The 5090-nt window shown below is 44.3% G+C and overlaps 1 pseudogene; it reads right to left on the minus strand.

Annotated features, from left to right (window-relative positions):
* Positions 1-375: 375 nt before the first annotated feature.
* LOC129653624 (phosphatidylethanolamine-binding protein 1-like) lies at positions 376-946 on the minus strand (annotated as a pseudogene).
* Between the last annotated feature and the right edge of the window lie 4144 nt (positions 947-5090).

The raw sequence follows: 5090 nt of genomic DNA on the forward strand, positions 1-5090 counted from the left end.
CCTCCCTTAAAGATTTTTTGATGCTCTGTTCTAATATTGCAGACCTGGTCTTTTTACCAGAATTTTTTTTTTGTTTTTCTTCTTTAAAATCTGGGTTGTCATTCTCACATTAACATTTTGATAAACTCCATCACAGTAGCAAAGTAACCCCCACCAAAACAGAGTTAAAGTTTGATCAAAACATAAACCCCCTAGAATTATAGAGGGCAGGCAGAAGGGAAGAAAAGTCACCCTAAACCTAAATCTGACTGCTCAGGACTTGGGCAGGGAGTGGCGGGGTAGGGGGGTGGGTTGGAGGGTGTGTGTGGGCAGAAATCTACATGCATCACTAAAGGGAAACACTGTTTTGGGACTCTGGGACAGTGTCCCACTCCTCTACTTCTCAGACAGCTGTTCGTAGAGCTTGGACACATAATCATCCCATTTGGCCTGGTGACAAGTACTGGTCACTGGGGTCCTCGAGACATACTTTTTGCAGAAAGAGGCCACTTAGAATTTGCCACGGTGGTCCCCAGATCAGTTGCTGAGAATGCACTCATCAAACTTCAGTGGTCTTTCCTGCTCATAAACCAGTCAGATGTAGCGATGCCGGCCTGTGCCCTTGGGAGGCCCAGAGCCCACATAATCTGAGAGGACTGTGCCACTGCTGATGTCATTGCCCTTCATGTTGACCACCAGAAAGTGGTGCCATTTCCTGTGTTTGGGGGTCCTGCCTGCTGGGAGCATCTAGATCTGTTAAGACCAAGGTGTACAATTTACATGAATCAAGCCTGTCCCATGCATTGCCGGTGGGCCAGTTCTTAATCTGGGTGGGTGTCAGCACTTTGGCCAGTTCATCGACCTTTGCCCTATTTGGGCCGTATTTGACCTGCAGTGGGTGCTGCAGCCTCTAATCCACTTCCTGTAGGCTCAAGGGCCCGGGCCACTTCCTGAGGTCTCCCAGCATCACAGAGCTGAGGGGGTCGGACAGCAGGGAAAGAGGCTGGTGGACTCCCGAAGGGGGGCGGCATAGGTTCCCAGCGGTCTGCCTTTCCTTCTTTCCTTTCTTGTTTTCCCCATATATTTACAGCCTAGCATATGTCCTCTCTTTTGATCTTATCCAAATCTATATCTACAGGTCAAAAGAGATGGAGGAGCAGCATGGGAAGAACCAAAGAACAAAGTGCAGGGACATGAATGAAGGGTGGTGGCCCTTGTTACTCATAATGAATGTTCTGCAGTAGGATCACTCCCCCTGCCCTTCTGTGTACCCACCGCCCTCAGGTTTGCCATGACCATGGAAGTTACTTCAGCCAGTGGAATTTGGTAGAGGTGATATGTCACTTCCAAGTGAGGCATTTGGAGTCAGATCCTAATTTGCCTCACATTCCCTTCCCTTGTATCCAGAAGATGCCTCCATCCACTTTGTTCCCTGAAAGGGTGTGATGAGTAGGGCCCTCCTGTCCACCAAAGTCAGATGTGAGTGAGAAATAAAGCTTAGTTATGTTGAGACTTTCAGATTTGGGGTTTTCATGTGTTCATAGTGTAAGTCACCTTCTCTTCACTGAATCAGAAGGGTATAACAGTCCCTCCTATTTGTCTCATTCATTTGGTAACTAAAACCCCAGTTTATGGCCATTTAGCTAAAAAGTTCATTTCCTAGCCTTTCTTTCACCTAAAAATGCCTCTGTGACTTCATTGCAACCAGTGAGAAATGAGTGAAAGTAATTTTATAACTGTTGAGTATGCTCTTTAAGGAAAGGGGCATATCCTGCATTCCCTTCTCTGGAATGCAGATATAATAACAGGAGCTAGAGCAGCCATGTTAGACCAGAGGTGAATATCATGTGTTGAAGATGACTATCAACAAGAAAAACCGGGGTTCCTATCACTGTGGACTGACTGGAACTATTATCGCATGAAAATGTATTGCATTTAAGAAAAGATTATTTAGACTTTGATTACGGCAGAGTTGAGCTTTTAACCTAACACTCATAACCCAATAATAAGTCTGTGTGTTAGCCTTGTTTTGACATTAGAGTCTGGTGGATAGAGACAAGACCTACTCATGTGGACTTGTAAGAGAGTCAAGTTAGAGCTCTGCCCCTCTGGAAGCTGTGGTCTAGTGTGGGTTTCAGAAACTCAAGCAAGAAAAAGCCATATGTCAGGGACAGCTTCAAGATGCCATAGGAACATTTGTGAGGTGAACCTATATCAGTCCTAGTGTCAAGGAATTGCCTGATTAGGGAACTGTCATAGGTCAGCCTCCCCAGAAGTAGCCCATGACTCAAGGTTTCATGTACAAGTGATTTATTTCAAAGTTCCTCGCAGAAGGATTTCCCTGGTGGTCCAGTGGTTACTGATCTGCCTTCTGGTGTAGGAGACATGCTGGACCCCTGGTTTGGGGAGATTTCATATTTTGAGAGCTACTAAGCCGATAGGCCACAAGAACTGAGATCTCAGGCCATAGATCCTATGATCTGCAACAAGAGAAGCCATTGCAATGAGAAGCCCACTTACCATATCTAGAGAGTAGTCCCCACTCTCTGAAACTAGAGAATGCTCGTGCAGCAAGGAAGACTCAGCACAGTTAAACTTTTTTTTAAAAGGGCCTTCCAGAGAAACCAGTGAGGGCATAGGGGAATCAGGACAGGAAAAGGATGAAACTAGCCTGAGTATGATTGCATGCAAGTCTTGGGGAGGGAAGCTGCAGCCTGTTTTCACAGGGAACTCTGGAACATAAGTTTGCCTCAAAAGTATCCCAACCCAAGGCTAGAGAGCTGGGATTTCACACTCCCACAAGCACCTACATCTCAGCCTTCAACTAACCTGGTGTCTATGAGGTCCTGCATTAGGTCCTCCAAAAATAAGTCAAAGGGGCCCATTAGAAGCCAAAGCACACCAAAGCCAGGGAAACACAATCTCAGATAATGCTGAGGTGTCCTGCACCTGCTCTGCCCTCTCCAGCATCACATCAGGAATCCCAGGAGGGGAAAGAGGCCCTTTTGGTAGCTGGATGTAATATTTCCTTTTTTATAAATTTAATTTTTATTTTGTATTGGAGTATAGTTGATTTCTGCTTGCCAGTGCAGGAGATGTAAAAGATGTGGGTTTGATCCTTGGGTCCAGAAAATCCCCTGGAGGAGGAACTGGCAATCCACTCCTGGAAAATTCCATGGATGTAGAAGTCTGGCAGCCTACAGTCCATGGGGTCACAAAGAGGTAGAAAGGACTTAGTGACTGAGCATGCATGCATAGTTTATTTATAATATTGTATTAGTTTCAGCTGTATAGGGATGTGATTCCATTATACATATATAGGTATCCGTTCTTTCTTATATTCTTTTCCCATACAGGTTATTAAAGAACACTGAGTAGAGTTCCCTGTGCTGTACTGTAGGTCCTCCTTGATTATTTATTTTATATTTAGTAGTGTGTATATGGCACCCCACTCCAGTACTCTTGCCTGGAAAATCCCATGGATGGAGGAGCCTGGTAGGCTGCAGTCCATGGGGTCGCTGGGGGTCAGACACGGCTGAGCGACTTCACTTTCACTTTTCATTTTCATGCGTTGGAGAAGGAAATGGTAACCCACTCCAGTGTTCTTGCCTGGAGAATCCCAGGGACGGCGGAGCCTGGTGGGCTGCCGTCTATAGGGTCTCACAGAGTCGGACACGACTAAAGCGACTTAGAAGCAGCAGCAGCAGTGTGCATATGCAGAGAAGGCAATGGCAACCCACTCCAGTACTCTTGTCTGGAAAATCCCATGGACGGAGGAGCCTTGTAGGCTGCAGTCCATGGGGTTGCTAGGAGTCGGACACGACTGAGCGACTTCACTTTCACTTTTCACTTTCATGCATTGGAGAAGGAAATGGCAACCCACTCCAATATTCTTTCCCGGAGAATCCCAGGGTCGGGGCAGCCTGGTGGGCTGCCATCTATGGAGTCGCACAGAGTCAGACATGACTGAAGTGACTTAGCAGCAGCAGCAGCAGTGTGTATACGTTAGTCCCAAACTCTTGGTTTATCACTCTCCTCCTACCTTTCCATTGGTAACCATATGGAAGACTGGGAATTTTTTTTTTTAATTTCTTTTTTTATTGAAGGATAATTGCTTTACAGAATTTTGTTGTTTTCTGTCAAACCTCAACATGAATCAGTCATAGGTATACATATATCCCTTCCCTTTTGAACCTCCCTCCCATCTCCCACCCCATCTCACCCCTCTGGATTGATACAGAGCCCCTATTTGAGTTTCCTGAGACGGTAAATTCCTGTTGTCTGTCTATTTTACATATGGTAATGTAAGTTTCCATGTTACTCTTTCCATACATCTCACCCTCTCCTCCCCTTTTCCCAGGTCCATAAGTCTATTTTCTATGTCTGTTTCTGCTCTGTAAATAAATTCTTCATTATCATTTTTCTAGGTTTCGCATATATGTGTTAGAATACAATATTTGTCTTTCTCTTTTTAACTCACTTCACTCTGTATAACAGATTCTAGGTTCATCCACCTCATAAGAACTGACTCCTTTTTATGGCTGAGTAATATTCCATTGTGTATATGTGCCACGGCTTCTTTATTCATTCATCTGTTGATGGACATCTAGGTTGCTTCCATGTTCTAGCTATTGTAAATAGTGCTTTAATGAACAATGGGATACATGAGTATTTTTCAATTTTGGTTTCCTCAGGGTATATGCCTGGGAGTGGGATTGCTGGGTCATATGGTGATTTTATTCTTAGTTTTTTAAGGAATCTCCATATCACCTTCCATAGTGACTGTATTGATTTACATTCCCACCAACAGTGCAAGGGCATTCCCTTTTCTCCACACCCTCTCCAGCATTTACTGTTTGTAGACTTTTTGATGATGGCCATCTGACTGGTGTGAAGTGATATCTCATTGTAGTTTTGATTTGCATTTCTCTAATAAAGAGCGATGTTGAGCATCTTTTCATGTGTTTGTTAGCCATCTGTATGTCTTCTTTGGAGAAATGTCTGTTTAGGTTTTTTTTTTTCAAACTTTTTGATTGGATTGTTTGTTTTTCTGGCATTGAGTTGTATGAGCTGCTTGTGTATTTTGTGAATCAATCCTTTGTCAGCTGTTT

This window comes from Bubalus kerabau, chromosome 5, assembly GCF_029407905.1.
Source record: "Bubalus kerabau isolate K-KA32 ecotype Philippines breed swamp buffalo chromosome 5, PCC_UOA_SB_1v2, whole genome shotgun sequence".
Lineage (NCBI taxonomy): Eukaryota > Metazoa > Chordata > Mammalia > Artiodactyla > Bovidae > Bubalus > Bubalus kerabau.